We start from the raw sequence: 18,429 nt of genomic DNA on the forward strand, positions 1-18,429 counted from the left end.
CCAAAATTGGATGTCTCTGAACTTCGATCCCTCAGGCGGCAATGCATTAGAAACCGACATCATTGTGTAAAGGATCTTACCGCGTGCACTCAGGAAAACTTCAGAAAACCATTGTCAGTTAAAACAGTTCATCGCTACATCTACAAGTGCAAATTAAAACTCTACCATGCAAAGTGAAAGTCATACATCAACAACATCCAGAAATGCCGCCGCCTTCTCTGGGCCCGAGCTCATTTGAAATGGACAGACACAAAGGTGGTTTCACGGCAAACATACTACTGTCCCAGCTTTTTTGAAACATGTTGCAGGCATCCAGTGGTGGGCACAGCTAACCAAATGTTAGCTTCGATAACAGATAATCAGCTATCTGAAAAGTTCCCTTTTATAAAGCTAAACCAATAAACCACCCAAAAAATTATTGGAAGCTACAGCTAACCGATAACTTTCAGTATTGTCTCTGGTACACTTGCAACTGATAACAAGCTGATTTTGAGTTTTAACACTACGATCACTTCTGGTATCATCAAAGGCAACCACAGACCTAAACAATGAGTCAGCACTTCTGTCTTTGAGCGCTCCGCCCACTGCTGGAAACTCTTGTTTACTACATAGCTTATAGCAGTGAACTAGTTGGGAGAAGCAAGAAGTTCAACTCTCTATTTAATAGTAGTGTTGCCGTGAGGCAGAGGTCTTGGAAAATAAAGCAGTGTTGACTTATGGTTTTGAATAAAAAATTAATAATAAATTAATACAGATAGAATAACTCCATTAATGTCATTTCTGTCATTTGTACAAAGTTAAAATATAACACATATCTTTTAAATTTAAATAATGCACTAATTCTGAAGTTTTGTAACAAACACAGACAGATACCAAAGGGATTATGGGTAAATGAGCTTCTACTAACACTGATTGGTTGACTCATTCATCCTATGTAAAAATCAACACATGTGACGTGACGTGAGTGTTGGCATTTAAATGTGCTTTTGTAAAATATACCATTTTACTTACATGTAAAAAAAAAAAAAAAAAAAAATTGCTGAACTGTGCCCACCACTACAGGCATCCATTTCAAAATGATCAAATATTTGCACAAAAACAACAAAGTTTATCAGTTTGAACATTACATTTTTTGTCTTTGTGGTGTATTCAACTGAATATAGGTTGAAGAGGATTTGCAAATCATTGTATTCTGTTTTTATTTACATTTTACACAACATCAATCAATCAATCAATCAACTTTTTTCTTGTATAGCGCCAAATCACAACAAACAGTTGCCCCAAGGCGCTCCACATTGCAAGGCAAGGCCATACAATAATTATGAAACACAGTCTACGTCTAAAGCAACATAACCAAGGGATGGTCCAGGGTCACCCGATCCAGCCCTAACTATAAGCCTTAGCGAAAAGGAAAGTTTTAAGCCTAATCTTAAAAGTAGAGAGGGTATCTGTCTCCCTGATCTGAATTGGGAGCTGGTTCCACAGGAGAGGAGCCTGAAAGCTGAAGGCTCTGCCTCCCATTCTACTCTTACAAACCCTAGGAACTACAAGTAAGCCCGCAGTCTGAGAGCGAAGCGCTCTAATGGGGTAATATGGTACTACGAGGTCCCTAAGATAAGATGGGACCTGATTATTCAAAACCTTATAAGTAAGAAGAAGAATTTTAAATTCTATTCTAGCATTAACAGGAAGCCAATGAAGGGAGGCCAACACGGGTGAGATATGCTCTCTCCTGCTAGTCCCCGTCAGTACTCTAGCTGCAGCATTCTGAACCAACTGAAGGCTTTTTAGGGAACTTTTAGGACAACCTGATAATAATGAATTACAATAGTCCAGCCTAGAGGAAATAAATGCATGAATTAGTTTTTCAGCATCACTCTGAGACAAGACCTTTCTGATTTTAGAGATATTGCATAAATGCAAAAAGGCAGTCCTACATATTTGTTTAATATGCGCTTTGAATGACATATCCTGATCAAAAATAACTCCAAGATTTCTCACAGTATTACTAGAGATCAGGGAAATGCCATCCAGAGTAACGATCTGGTTAGACACCATGCTTCTAAGATTTGTGGGGCCAAGTACAATAACTTCAGTTTTATCTGAGTTTAAAAGCAGGAAATTAGAGGTCATCCATGTCTTTATGTCTGTAAGACAATCCTGCAGTTTAGCTAATTGGTGCGTATCCTCTGGCTTCATGGATAGATAAAGCTGGGTATCATCTGCGTAACAATGAAAATTTAAGCAATACCGTCTAATAATACTGCCCAAGGGAAGCATGTATAAAGTGAATAAAATTGGTCCTAGCACAGAACCTTGTGGAACTCCATAATTAACTTTAGTCTGTGAAGAAGATCCCCCATTTACATGAACAAACTGTAATCTATTAGACAAATATGATTCAAACCACCGCAGCGCAATGCCTTTAATACCTATTACATGCTCTAATCTCTGTAATAAAATTTTATGGTCAACAGTATCAAAAGCAGCACTGAGGTCCAACAGAACAAGCACAGAGATAAGTCCACTGTCCGAAGCCATAAGAAGATCATTTGTAACCTTCACTAATGCTGTTTCTGTACTATGATGAATTCTAAAACCTGACTGAAACTCTTCAAATAGACCATTCCTCTGCAGGTGATCAGTTAGCTGTTTTACAACTACCCTCTCAAGAATCTTTGAGAGAAAAGGAAGGTTGGAGATTGGCCTATAATTAGCTAAGATAGCTGGGTCAAGTGATGGCTTTTTAAATAATGGTTTAATTACTGCCACCTTAAAGGCCTGTGGTACATAACCAACTAACAAAGATAGATTGATCATATTTAAGATTGAAGCATTAAATAATGGTAGGACTTCCTTGAGCAGCCTGGCAGGAATGGGGTCTAATAAGCATGTTGATGGTTTGGATGAAGTAACTAATGAAAATAACTCAGACAGAACAATCGGAGAGAAAGAGTCTAACCAAATACCGGCATCACTGAAAGCAGCCAAAGATAACGATACATCTTTGGGATGGTTATGAGTAATTTTTTCTCTAATAGTCAAAATTTTGTTAGCAAAGAAAGTCATGAAGTCATTACTAGTTAAAGTTAATGGAATACTCAGCTCAATAGAGCTCTGACTCTTTGTCAGCCTGGCTACAGTGCTGAAAAGAAACCTGGGGTTGTTCTTATTTTCTTCAATTAGTGATGAGTAGAAAGATGTCCTAGCTTCACGAAGGGCTTTCTTATAGAGCAACAAACTCTTTTTCCAGGCTAAGTGAAGATCTTCTAAATTAGTGAGACGCCATTTCCTCTCCAACTTACGGGTTATCAGCTTTAAGCTACGAGTTTGTGAGTTATACCACGGAGTCAGACACTTCTGATTTAAAGCTCTCTTTTTCAGAGGAGCTACAGCATCCAAAGTTGTCTTCAATGAGGATGTAAAACTATTGACAAGATACTCTAACTCCCTTACAGAGTTTAGGTAGCTACTCTGCTCTGTGTTGGTATATGACATTAGAGAACATAAAGAAGGAATCATATCCTTAAACCTAGTTACAGCGCTTTCTGAAAGACTTCTAGTGTAATGAAACTTATTCCCCACTGCAGGGTAGTCCATCAGGGTAAATGTAAATGTTATTAAAAAATGATCAGACAAAAGGGAGTTTTCAGGGAATACTGTTAAGTCTTCTATTTCCATACCATAAGTCAGAACAAGATCTAAAATATGATTAAAGTGGTGGGTGGACTCATTTACTTTTTGAGCAAAGCCGATAGAGTCTAATAATAGATTAAATGCAGTGTTGAGGCTGTCATTCTCAGCATCTGTGTGGATGTTAAAATCGCCCACTATAATTATCTTATCTGAGCTAAGCACTAAGTCAGACAAAAGGTCTGAAAATTCACAGAGAAACTCACAGTAACGACCAGGTGGACGATAGATAATAACAAATAAAACTGGTTTTTGGGACTTCCAATTTGGATGGACAAGACTAAGAGACAAGCTTTCAAATGAATTAAAGCTCTGTCTGTCATCCCAACTTCACTGGAATTGGGGTTGTACAAATATAAGATCAGAATATAAGATGATTGTATTGCAGGGGATGAATAAATACCGACAGCTGGAAAGATAAGTAAATTAGAGCAGAATACTGATTTATGAACTGCTTTTACTTGAGCTGTAGTCAGTGCCAGAGGATGATCTGGACTCGATCAGGATGGGTGGGAGAGGATGGGACCTTTAAAAACCTACATTAAACTTTTGATTATATTTGTGGAAGACTGAAGTTGGTGTTTTGTGCACAATCATACAGTCAGCGAAGAGGCTTGTTGTGGAACCACCCACATGGTTCTTAATATGTGGGTGTTTGTTGTTTTTTTTTTGTTGTTTTTTTTACATTTACACTAATGGTTACCTGAACTCCTCCAGAGGTCGTTTGGCCGAACTGTCCTCCATGCATTTTAGGTGCATTTCTATCTACACTTTAAACTGACTCTGGCTCATTCTCCATCTAGTGTTGGCCATTTGCTTGACGATAAAGAATTTGCTGCTTCAACTCCCACTTGCTACTGATTGGCTGGACTTCTGCAGAAAGCTGATACCTGAGCATTACCTCATGCTGCCCCGACTGCCCGTTTCTGTCCTCACCCCTGCGCTGACCCAGCTGCCATCACAGCTTCTAAAACATCTGCAACACTGCTGCTGGAACTTCATCAGACAGCTTAGACGCCTTCACCCAAGCTCCCTGAGTTCTCAGAGGCCTTAAGTCCCCACCTTCTCCACACTGATCATTACAGAAACTTACGGACTTATTTTGCATGTAAATCAGCTCACAAGTGCCAGAACTATTCTGCTACCAGAGGAGGAGGCTGAGGTGCAGTGACAGGGGGCGCTGTCACTGCACCTCAGCCTCCTCCGTCAGCATCACCCCGTCAGGCTCTGCTCTGCTTTCACCACCAGGTGCCCGCTAACCATCAATCAGGTGACCTGCGACACAAAACAAAATGGGATATTTTGGTTGTGCTTCAGACAGTGGACTCATCTCTGTACTTGTCCTGTAAGACCTCAGTGCTGCTTTTGATACTGTTGACCATAAAAGTTTATTACAGAGATTAGAGCATGCCATAGGTATTAAAGGCACTGCGCTGCAGTGGTTTGAATCATATTTATCTAATAGATTACCATTTGTTCATGTAAATGGGGAGTCTTCTTCACAAACTAAGGTTAATTATGGAGTTCCACAAGGTTCTGTGCTAGGACCAATTTTATTCACTTTATACATGCTTCCCTTAGGCAGTATTATGAGAAAGCATTGCTTAAATTTTCATTGTTACGCAGATGATACCCAGCTTTATCTATCCATGAAGCCAGAGGACACACACCAATTAGTTAAACTGCAGGAATGTCTTACAGACATAAAGACATGGATGACCTCTAATTTCCTGCTTTTAAATTCAGATAAAACTGAAGTTATTGTACTTGGCCCCACAGATCTTAGAAATATGGTGTCTAACCAGATCCTTACTCTGGATGGCATTACCCTGACCTTTAGCAATAATGTGAGAAATCTTGGAGTCATTTTTGATCAGGATATGTCATTCAATGCGCATATTAAACAAATATGTAGTACTGCTTTTTTGCATTTGCGCAATATCTCTAAAATTAGAAAGGTCTTGTCTCAAAGTGATGCTGAAAAACTAATACATGCATTTATTTCCTCTAGGCTGGACTATTGTAATTCATTATTATCAGGTTGTCCTAAAAGTTCCCTGAAAAGCCTTCAGTTAATTCAAAATGCTGCAGCTAGAGTACTGACGGGGACTAGAAGGAGAGAGCATATCTCACCCATATTGATCTCTGCTCCCCTCCACAGCATGTCTTTTTCCTGGTTCTCTCCCTCAGCCCCAACCAGTCCCAGCAGAAGACTGCCCCTCCCTGAGCCTGGTTCTGCTGGAGGTTTCTTCCTGTTAAAAGGGAGTTTTTCCTTCCCACTGTCACCAAGTGCTTGCTCACAGGGGGTCATTTTGACCGTTGGGGTTTTTCCGTAATTATTGTATGGCTTTTGCCTTACAATATAAAGCGCTGTGGGGCAACTGATTTCGCGCAATATAAATAAAATTGATTTGATTTGATTTGCTTGGTTAGTGTCTGACCACCTTCAATTCAGTTCTTTTTATTTATATATATATATATATATATATATATATATATATATATATATATATATATATATATATATATATATATATATATATATACAAAACAACAACAACAACAAAACAAATATTGTATGAAACTGTTATCCTGCTGGGAGACAGTCTTGTCCCAAAGGTGGGAGCTCAGATGTCTTTGGACTTTGTTCAAAAGTGAAGGTAAAATGCAGCAGGAGAGTTAAAGCATAGTGACAAGTTAATCCATGTCACACAAGTTAAAGTGTGATGTGACACAAAACAAACTGATCATTTTAAATCAAATCAAATCAAATCAATTTTATTTATATAGCGCCAAATCACAACAGTTGCCCCAAGGCGCTTTATATTGCGCAAATGTAAAAAAGCAGTCCTACATATTTGCTTTATATGCGCATTGAAGGACATATCCTGATCAAAAATGACTCCAAGATTTCTCACAGTATTACTGGAGGTCAGGGTAATGCCATCCAGAGTAAGGATCTGGTTAGACACCATGTTTCAAAGATTTGTGGGGCCAAGTACAATAACTTCAGTTTTATCTGAATTTAAAAGCAGGAAATTAGAGGTCATCCATGTCTTTATGTCTGTAAGACAATCCTGCAGTTTAGCTAATTGGTGTGTGTCCTCTGGCTTCATGGATAGATAAACCTGGGTATCATCTGCGTAACAATGAAAATTTAAGCAATGCTTTCTAATAATACTGCCTAAGGGAAGCATGTATAAAGTGAATAAAATTGGTCCTAGCACAGAACCTTGTGGAACTCCATAATTAACCTTAGTCTGTGAAGAAGATTCCCCATTTACATGAACAAATTTTAATCTATTAGATAAATATGATTCAAACCACTGCAGCGCAGTGCCTTTAATACCTATGGCATGCTCTAATCTCTGTAATAAAATTTTATGGTCAACAGTATCAAAAGCATCACTGAGGTCTAACAGAACAAGCACAGAGATGAGTCCACTGTCTGAGGCCATAAGAAGATCATTTGTAACCTTCACTAATGCTGTTTCTGAACTATGATGAATTCTAAACCCTGACTGAAACTCTTCAAATAGACCATTCCTCTGCAGATGATCAGTTAGCTGTTTTACAACTACCCTTTCAAGAATTTTTGAGAGAAAAGGAAGGTTGGAGGTTGCCCTATAATTAGCTAAGATAGCTGGGTCAAGTGATGGCTTTTTAAATAATGGTTTAATTACTGCCACCTTAAAAGCCTGTGGTACATAGCCAACTAATAAAGATAGATTGGTCATATTTAAGATCAAAGCATTAATTAACGGTAGGGCTTCCTTGAGCAGCCTGGTAGGAATGGGGTCTAATAGACATGTTGATAGTTTGGAGGAAGTGACTAATGAAAATAACTCAGACAGAACAATCGGAGAGAAAGAGTCTAACTAGGAAATGATTCTGGATCCAAGGACTGTTGGGGACCATACTCCTGTGGTCATACATGGTATTCCCATTGACCAGGTCAACTCATACAAGTACTTGGGGCTGCACATAGACAATACCTTCAGCTGGACTGCACATGTGGACAGTTTGTGCTCCCAATTCCATCAAAGACTTTATTTCCTTCGTAGACTTCGTTTGTATGGAGTCAATCAGAAAATTATGTTGTTGTTTTACCAGGCAGTGTTAGAGAGCCTAGTTAGGTATGGCATGACTGCCTGGTACGGCAATCTTTCTGTACAATTTAAAACGAAACTTAACAGACAAATTGATGATGCAATGAAGATAATCGGAAAGAAACAATATCAGTCCCTCAATTCACTCTATGAAGAGTCTGTTTTGAAAGCAGCTCAGAGGATACTGATGGATTCAGTTCATGTTCTTCATGCAGAGTACACTCTCCTTCCTTCTGGGAGAAGGTACAGAGTTCCTCGGAGTAGACTGAATAGATTTAAAAATTCATTCGTCCCCATGTCTATTAAATTGTTAAACAATAATGTTTAAAATTGGAAATATGCAATATTTATGGTGTTTCTCCTGACTCCTGTCATGTTAATTTGTTATGGATGTGGTTGTGTTTTTATCTGTATTGTTTGTTTTCTCTTTTCTTGTAAGGCACCTAGCATGATTCCAAGACAAATTTCCCTGAGGGGACAATAAAGTGTATCGTATCGTATCGTATCGTATCGTATCGTAACCAAATACCAGCATTACTGAAAGCAGCTGAATATAAAGATATGTCTTTGGGATGGTTATGAATAATGTTTTCTCTAATAGTTAAAATTTTATTAGCAAAGAAAGTCATGAAGTCATTACTAGTTAAAGTTAAAGGAATACTCGGCTCAATAGAGCTCTGACTCTTTGTCAGCCTGGCTACAGTGCTGAAAAGAAACCTGGGGTTGTTCTTAATTTCTTCAATTAGTGATGAGTAGTAAGATGTCCTAGCTTTACGGAGGGCTTTTTTATAGAGCAACAGACTCTTTTTTCCAGGCTAAGCGAAGATCTTCTAAATTAGTGAGACGCCATTTCCTCTCCAACGTCCGGGTTATCTGCTTTAAGCTGCGAGTTTGTGTGTTATACCACAGAGTCAGGCACTTCTGATTTAAGGCTCTCTTTTTCAGAGGAGCTACAGCATCCAAAGTTGTGCTCAATGAGGATGTAAAACTATTGATGAGATAATCTATCTCACTCACAGAGTTTAGGTAGCTACTCTGCACTGTGTTGGTATATGGCATTGGAGAACATAAAGAAGGAATCATATCCTTAAACCTAGTTACAGCACTTTCTGAAAGACTTCTACTGTAATGAAACTTATTCCCCACTGCTGGGTAGTCCATCAGAGTAAATGTAAATGTTATTAAGAAATGATCAGACAGAAGGGAGTTTTCAGGGAATACTGTTAAGTCTTCAATTTCCATACCATAAGTCAAAACAAGATCTAAAGTATGATTAAAGTGGTGGGTGGACTCATTTACATTTTGAGCAAAGCCAATTGAGTCTAATAATAGATTAAATGCAGTGTTGAGGCTGTCATTCTCAGCATCTATGTGGATGTTAAAATCGCCCACTATAATTATCTTATCTGAGCTAAGAACTAAGTCAGACAAAAGGTCTGAAAATTCACAGAGAAACTCACAGTAACGACCAGGTGGATGATAGATAATAACAAATAAAACTGGTTTTTGGGACTTCCAATTTGGATGGACAAGACTAAGACTCAACCTTTCAAATGAATTAAAGCTCTGTCTGGGTTTTTGATTAATTAATAAGCTGGAGTGGAAGATTGCTGCTAATCCTCCACCTTGGCCTGTGCTACGAACGTTCTGGCAATTAGTGTGACTCGGGGGTGTTGACTCATTTAAACTAACATATTCATCCTGCTGTAACCAGGTTTCTGTAAGGCAGAATAAATCAATATGTTGATCAATTATTATATCATTTACTAACTGGGACTTAGAAGAGAGAGACCTAATGTTTAATAGACCACATTTAACTGTTTTAGTCTGTGGTGCAGTTGAAGGTGCTATATTATTTTTTCTTTTTGAATTTTTATGCTTAAATAGATTTTTGCTGGTTATTGGTGGTCTGTGAGCAGGCACCGTCTCTACGGGGATGGGGTAATGAGGGGATGGCAGGGGGAGAGAAGCTGCAGAGAGGTGTGTAAGACTACAACTCTGCTTCCTGGTCCCAACCCTGGATAGTCACGGTTTGGAGGGTTTAATAAAATTGGCCATATTTCTAGAAATGAGAGCTGCTCCATCCAAAGTGGGATGGATGCCGTCTCTCCTAACAAGACCAGGTTTTCCCCAGAAGCTTTGCCAATTATCTATGAAGCCCACCTCATTTTTTGGACACCACTCAGACAGCCAGCAATTCATGGAGAACATGCGGCTAAACATGTCACTCCCGGTCCGATTGGGGAGGGGCCCATAGAAAACTACAGAGTCCGACATTGTTTTTGCAAAGTTACACACTGATTCAATGTTAATTTTAGTGACCTCCGATTGTCGTAACCGGGTGTCATTACTGCCGACGTGAATTACAATCTTACCAAATTTACGCTTAGCCTTAGCCAGCAGTTTCAAATTTCCTTCAATGTCGCCTGCTCTGGCCCCCGGAAGACAATTTTACACGAGGATGCTGTTGGACAATTTTGGCATCACTGTTTTACTTTTTCATTGTTATCTTGATGCATGTGTGGACGAAATAACAAATAAAAATTTAGAACGGAATGGATTTTGTAGATTTTATTATTATTTTTAATGTACCTGACTGACCAGTGTCACTGTGCCCCTGATAGCCAACACACACAACCGAAGCAGTTTGTCCAAGAGTCAGAAAGTTACTCCGTCCATTTTATTTCTTGGCTGAAGTGTCTCTGCAATTGTTTTCTTCACAAAATCATCAAAACGTGAACAAAATCGCCAAAACATGGCCATCTGGTATTGCAAAGACTTTGCATCCATCTGTCTCTCTGTCTCTCCATCTGTCAGTCTGTCTGTCTGCCTGTCCGTCCGTCTGTCTCTCTGTCTGCCTGTCTGTCTCTCTGTCTGTCCATCTGTCTGTCTCTCTGTCCGTCTGTCTGTCTCTGTCTGTCTCCATGTCCATCTGTCTCTGTCTGTCTGTCCATCTGTCTGTCTCTCTGTCTGTCTTTATGTCCGTCTGTCCATTCGTCTGTCTGTGCTCAGCATAAGTCCTGTCCTGTTACTGCCAGAGTCTTCAAATTCACAGGGAACATTCTTGGGACACAGACCTTGGACAAGTTCAAAGAAGGCTAACCTTGACCTATTCTAAGGGATCAAAAGGTCACCTTCTTTCGACACACTCATATGGCTGAGGGCACTTTAGTTTTATGTTCTGTACTTTTTTATTTTATTTGTTTGTGTATGTTTGTTACTTTACACCATCTAGACATCAGAATAATTCTGAAATAGTTTTGCCATGTTCTTTTAGCTAAGCCTTGTAAAGGGTGGATCTGGTTTTAATAGGTCTTGTTCCGCTCATGTATGTGTACTTGGAGATTTGTGTAAAACATTCCTGATGTTTAACAGTTTTATATATTATAGAAACTATCCTCTTTTGTTTTAAACAAATGTCCTAGTTGTCCACATCTGGACATCTGCTCAATGCACATAACATTGAAGCTTTAAAGATACAAGTCATGTGATTGGCTTAGATCATTTGTCGCCACACTCTTTAATTTATGTGCCTCCTCTCACAAAGAAAAGCCTGTCTTCTCTTACTAGACATTCCTGGGAAATACAGTTGTATGCATAAGTTTGGGCACCCCTGATAATTTTGCTGATTTTCCTTTATAAATCATTGGTTGTCTGGATCAGAAATTTCAGTTAAATATATCATATAGCAGACAAACACACTGATATTTTAGAAGTGAAATGAAGTTTCTAGTATTTACAGAAAGTGTGTAATAATTATTTAAACAAAATTAGCAGATGCATAAATTTGGGCACCCTTGTCATTTTATTGATTTGAATACATTTAGCACTAATTATGGGAACACAATATTGGTTTGGTAAGCTCACTGACCCTTGACCTCCTTACACAGGCGAATCCAATCATGAGAAAGGGTATTTAAGGTGGCCCTTTACAAGTGTTTCTCCTCTTTGCATCTCTTTTAATGAGTGGCAACATGGGAGCCTCTAAACAACTCTCAAATGACCTGAAAACAAAGATTGGTCAACATCATAGTTTTGGGGAAGGATACAGAAAGCTATCTCAGAACTTTCAGCTGTCAATTTCCACTGTGAGGAACATAGTGAGGAAATGGAAGACCACAGGCACAGTACTAGTTAAGGCCCGAAGTGTCAGGCCAAGAAAAATCTTAGATAAGCTGAAGCGAAGAATGGTGAGAGCAGTCATAGTCAACCCACAGACCTGCTCCAAAGACCTACAACATGATCTTGCTGCAGATCGTGTCTCTGTGCATCGTTCAACTATACAGCGCACTTTGCACAGAGATGTTGTATGATGCTGCAATGCACAGGAAGCCTTTTCTGTGTACACGCCACAAACAGAGTCGCTTGAGGTATGCTAAAGCACATTTGGACAAGCCAACTTCATTTTGGAATAAGGTGCTGTGGACTGATGAAACTAAAACTGAGTTATTTGGACCTAACAAGGGGCGGTATGCATGGCTGAAAAAGAACACAGCATTCCAAGAAAAACACTTGCTACCTACAGTAAAATTTGGAGGTGGTTCCATCATGCTGTGGGGCTGTGTGGCCAGTGCAGGTACTGGAATCTTATTAAAGTTGAGGGTCACATGGATTCCAGTCAATATCAGCAGATTCTTGAGAACAATGTTCATGAATCAGTGACAAAGTTGAAGTTGCACCGGGGCTGGATCTTACAACAAGACAACAACCATAAACACTGCTCAAAATTGACTAAGGCATTCATGCAGAGGAACAAGTACAATGTTCTGGAATGGCCATCTCAGTCCCCAGACCTGACTATTATTGAAAATCTGTGGTGTGATTTTAAGCAGGCTGTCCATGCTCGGAAACCAACAAACCTGAGATGTTTTGTAAAAAAGAATGGTCCAAAATACCTTCAACCAGAATCCAGACTCTCATTGGAAGCTATATTTATTTTTTTTTTAATTATTTCCTTTATATAGCGCCAAATCACAACAGATTTGCCTCAAGGCGCTTCACACAGGTAAGGTCTAACCTTACCAACCCCCAGAGCAACAGTGGTAAGGAAAAACTCCCTCTGAGGAAGAAACCTCAAGCAGACCAGACTCAAAGGGGTGACCCTCTGCTTGGGCCATGCTACAAACATAAATTACAGAAATAATTCACAAAACAATTCATGGACAAATATACAAGAATTGCTGTTGGTGCACAGGACAGGAGGATCGCCAACACAAACACAACTCCCATCTCTGGATGGAGCTGCACCTTAAACAGAGAAAAAACAGAATCAGGCATCAGAAAGACAAAAAATACTGTATAATTTGCCAGCATTAATCAACAAGAAAAACAGAAGAAATACTAAGGTGATCGCCGGCCACTAGTCCTAAACTTCACTGAAAGACCCAGAATTTAGGTGAAGTTGAGGCCACGGCCAGCTCCAATTATTAATAACATGAATTAAAAGAGTAAAAAGCGTAAAACAAAACTGTACCAGTATGCTAGCCATATGAAAGGGAAAATAATGTCTTCTTAAGTCTGGACTTGAAAGTTTCCATAGAATCTGATTGTTTTATTGACGTAGGGAGATCATTCCACAGAACAGGGGCACGATAAGAGAAAGCTCTGTGACCCGCAGACTTCTTATTTACCCTAGGGACACAAAGTAGTCCTGCACCCTGAGAACGTAAAGCCCGGGCCGGTACGTAAGGTTTAATTAGGTCAGCTAGGTAGGGAGGTGCCAGTCCATGAATAATTTTATAGGTTAGTAGCAGAACCTTAAAATCTGATCTCACTGGGACAGGAAGCCAGTGAAGAGACGCCAAAATGGGTGTAATGTGGTCAAACTTTCTGCTTCATGTCAAAAGTCTAGCTGCAGCATTCTGAACCAATTGGACACCCCTAATGCTAGACTGCGGTAAACGATCGGATCAGGGTCTCAGCATCAGCCATAGACAGGATGGGACAAATCTTAGCTATATTTCGCAGGTGGAAGAAAGCAGTCCTAGTAATATTTCTAATATGGAGACCAAAGGACAATGAAGGATCAAAAATTACCCCAAGGTTCCTCACTTTGTCAGTGTGATGTATGACACACGAGCCGAGGCTGAGCGTTAACTGGTCAAATTGATGCCGATGTCTCACTGGACCAAGAACCATCATTTCAGTCTTTTCAGAGTTTAAAAGTAGGAAGTTTCTCGACATCCAACTTCTCACTGCTGCAAGGCAATCTTCTAAGGATTTTATGTGAATGAGATTACCAGCAGTTATCGGCATATATAACTGAGTATGTGAAAAGGTAATCCCAAAACGCCGCAATATGTGCCCAAGGAGTGCTATATAAAGGGAGAAAAGCAGGGGGCCTAAGACAGATCCCTGAGGAACCCCAAATTTCATGTCACTAAGGTTAGAGGTAGTGTTACTGTACAAAACACAGTGAGAACGACTGGTCAAGTATGACGTCAGCCATGCAAGGGCACTCCCAGTAATCCCAAAATGATTTTCCAGCCTATCAAGTAGAATATGATGAGGAAGGAAGAGGAAGGGTTTATAGGAAGAGTTTAGAGACTGTTATTTCTGCAAAAGGAGGATCTACTAAATATTGATGTATTTTTTTCTTTTGGGGTGCCCAAATTTATGCACCTGCCTAATTTTGTTTAAAGAATTATTGCACACTTTCTGTCAATCCTATAAACTTCATTTCACTTCTCAAACATCACTGTGTTTGTCTGCTATATGATATATTTAACTGAAATTGCTGATCCAAACAACCAGTGATTTATAAAGGAAAATCATGGAAATCATCAGGGGGGCCCAAACATTTACATACCACTGTACAAACCTGGATCCTGTCCCATAAAACAAACTAGCTCCTCATTTTTGTCACACAAAGACAATTTCTAGACTCAACAACAGAAACATTTAGAAACATTCATGTACATTCTTAAAACTTGGATGTTATAGAATTAAAGTGCACCTGCTGACTCGGCTCGGAGCGGCAGATATCACCTGAAGTCCAGCAGTGTTTGCGGTTTGTTCCTCAGGACGCTGCACTAAAGGTTCAAATGGTTTGTGTGATGCGCCGCTGTTGAAGGTGGAGGATGTGGATCAGGGAACAGGTCTGAACATTCCCCAAATCATTACAACCCCAGAACCTGAGTGCAGAGCTTTGAGTGTCCCTGAAACAGCACTCTCCAAATGCAGGTAATGTCCATGCCGTCTTCATGTCCTTATGCTGCCTGTTTGTACTTTCGTCATCATACTTTTCACCTTTTTGTGTTTTCATGTTTCTGTCTGAATGTCTTTGTCTTCTCCCCGTCAGTCACAGGCCTCACGCTGGAGAGCTGTTGTCTGCAGATGAAGATGAGGAAGAAACTGATCTGAAGCCTTGGTCCAGTCAGGGGGACCTACTGGGTGCAGCTGATGAGTGAGTCAAAACACATGCACATACAATACTTAGAAAAAGGAGCTTTTAAAAAACTGCTACATAATATTTGAAAAAATAGAGACAGACAGACAGACAGACAGATAGGAGCCTGTCTTCAACTCCAACTTCCTGAATTTGCATGAAGCAAAAGACCATAAATGTTTCTTCAAAGGGAAACCAAACATTAACTCAAGGTCTGGAACTTGTCCGCATGTCAAAAGTTGTTTTTCTGAGCCCAACACAGGATGGAGAGGTGTCTTAAAACCGACACCTTTATAGGATTTATGACCTTCAAAGTGCATGCTTGGTGAGGAGTTTGGCCTGTTATCTGCTTACCAGCCAGATGGCCAAAGAACCCCCTCTACATGGAAAACACAAAGCCCTACAGTTTGGTGATATGAACAAACTTTTCCCCAAAGTCCCAGAACTCTGTCTTAACAACAAAATTCCACTAAGTCATATCACAGATGAACTTCTCTCAACTTGGAGACCACAATGCAGTTTCTCCGGCCAAAATTGACCTTAGATTGACAAAATTCATGTTTTATAATTAAATGACAGAATCAGGCTTATCAGATACATGGAACAAGAGTGACCCCCTTTGGACAAATTGGGAATGGACATTCCTTAGGGTGTCATCCAAGCTGAAATTGCATTTAAAAAAAAACAGTTATACTACTGTTTGTTGTTGAAAAGAAAAAGAAAAGAAAAAAACCTTTGATCATGTAACCCCACACATGGAATTTATATTATTCTTGTGGATTTTGTACTGACTATAGATTGTACCTTGTGAACATTTTTGCTATAAAGTCAACAATTTTGTATCAAGTTTTTGGTTTTGACCCGGCTGCCCAGATGACAACAGAAGATGCACAGAAGATGCAGTTTTATATATATATATATATATATATATATATATATATATATATATATATATATATATATATATATATATATATATATATATATATATATATATATATATATATACACACACATCCTGAGCCACGTAGCAATTCAAATGCCTTCAAAAGATCAACAACCTTTGACCGCATAAATGACTCCTGGTGACCAGCAAAACCAGTCGTGCGGTGACTGGCAGAGTTCTTCTGTCAGGGTCTATAAAGTGAGCTGTTGAAGATGGATGGGTCATCGACTGGGGAAGAAGGCGGCTGCCAGCATCTGACCTCAGAGACACCCTGCACATCGGCAAAAGTACGCTGTGGTTTTGTCAGAATCTGAGTGGAGTGGCTTTATTTAATTATATTCCCTGTCATTAGCAATATCTCACTTTAATAAACACCAAAATAAATCATATTACACAACTGTCAGAGTACAATAGTACAGAGGACACAGTAATGATAATGAAGTTCACTTCATTATCATAAAATTTCGCGGGGACAGCAGCTCAAGCAAAGCTGCACAGACCTCCCGATCCACACACACCTTCCCCAGCTCCTCCGGGGGAACCCCAAGGTGTTCCCAAGCCAGCCGAGAGACGTAGTCCCTCCAGCGTGTTCTGGGTCTTCCCCGGGGCCTCCTCCAGATGGGACGTGCCCCGAACACCTCTCCAGCGAAGCGTCCAAGGGGCATCCGGAAAAGATGCCCGAGCCACCTCAACTGGCTCCTTTCGATGTGGAGGAGCAGTGGCTCGTCTCCAAGCTCCTCCCAAGTGACCAAGCTCCTCACCCTATCTCTAAGGGGGCACCCAGCCACCCTGCAGAAGAAACTCATCTCGGCCGCTTGTACTCGCAATCTCGTTCTTTCAGTCATGAGGCAAATCTCATAACCATAGGTGAGGATCGGAACGTAGATCGATCGGTAGGTAAATCGAGAGCTTTGCCCCCCTACTCAGCTCTCTCTTCACCACAACGGTCCGATACAGCAACCGCATCACTGCAGATGCTGCACTGATCCATCTGTCGATCTCATGCTCCATCCGTCCCTCACTCGTGAACAAGACCCCGAGATACTTAAACTCCGCCACTTGAGGCAAGGACACTCCATCGACCTGAAGAGGGCAAAGCACCTTTTTCCGGTCGAGAACCATGGCCTATAATATAATATGTGTTTTAGGATATTTGAAATTATCACTTGTGGATAATTTTACCTCGAAGAAGGGCACCACCTATTTGCATAGGTACTTTAATTTATACATTCATGAACTAGTCAGTCTCAATTTAATTACTCAGTCTCAATTTAATTACTCAGTCTCAATCTTTCAGTTGTATGTTCTGTAGGTCAGATCCAACACCCTCTGTGTAACCATACAAAATCACAGACAACTTCACATGTTTAAAACATGTATTTAACTCAGTCAGGAGTTAAATAACAGGACACATCACAGTAAGCAATTTGATGATGACGAAGTTCAATGAGCAATGATGACGTTTGTGTAGTTTGGTGTTCTGAAAGTGTCGTGACACGGACCCACAACAGGGGGCATTAATGAACGGACAATGGATAAGCCAAAAAGTAACAATTTAATGTTGTGAATCGCACAACGAAGTACAGACAATAACAATATGGTGGAATGTCAATTATACACAAGGTGACGTGTGGGCAGGCTCGAAGATAGAAGACGTCTGGCGAGAGAAGAGCCGGATCCCACACAGCTTCCACCACCAACGGATCTGAAGAACACCGGAGCCACCAAGCCCTGCGCCCCAGGTGGCCACTGTCTTCAGCAGTCAGACCCGGTACTGCTGGCAGAGAACAGAAACAGTATTGATGAGTGTGAGTTCGCACACTCAGTAATCCCACAGTCTGTGTTCTTTAAGGAGGGAGAACCTCCACCTCCGATAACACACTCAGACAGCTCCTGAGACAACCACTTATCTGGGTGGGGTGGGAGGTGAAGCCATCGCAGTCCACACCAACCGCCAACTCAGCAGACAAGGAATCCGTCCCAGGAAAACGGCTGCAAAAGAGATCAGACTAATGCTCGATTAAGGTTCAGCAGAGAATTACCTGAATGGTAGCTGATTTCTCGGCGAGGAGGTGGAGTTGCAGTCCGGCCTTTATGGTGATGGTGATGAGTAGTGGATGAGTGACAGCTGGTACGGATGATGAGTGACAGCTGTCACTCCCAGTCGCTCCGACGCCCTCTCGTACTTGAAGCCCGCACTTCAAGCAGGGCGCCATCTTGTGGTGGTGGGCCAGCAGTACCTCCTCTTCAGCGGCCCACACAACAGTTTGGTATAGTTGCGGGAATTTAAGAAT

The 18,429-nt window shown here is 40.4% G+C and overlaps 1 protein-coding gene across 1 annotated transcript in view; it reads left to right on the forward strand.

Moving 5' to 3' along the window:
• Nucleotides 1-18,429, forward strand: part of LOC117501418 (cyclic nucleotide-gated cation channel beta-1-like) — a 185,988-nt gene that overhangs the window by 19,779 nt on the left and 147,780 nt on the right. The window contains exons 4-5 of the mRNA XM_034160302.1: nt 14,825-14,984; nt 15,103-15,207. The gene's annotated coding sequence lies outside the window, so the exon portion shown is untranslated. The remainder of the gene's footprint in view (nt 1-14,824; nt 14,985-15,102; nt 15,208-18,429) is intronic.

This window comes from Thalassophryne amazonica, chromosome 2, assembly GCF_902500255.1.
Source record: "Thalassophryne amazonica chromosome 2, fThaAma1.1, whole genome shotgun sequence".
Classification (NCBI taxonomy): Eukaryota; Metazoa; Chordata; class Actinopteri; order Batrachoidiformes; family Batrachoididae; genus Thalassophryne; species Thalassophryne amazonica.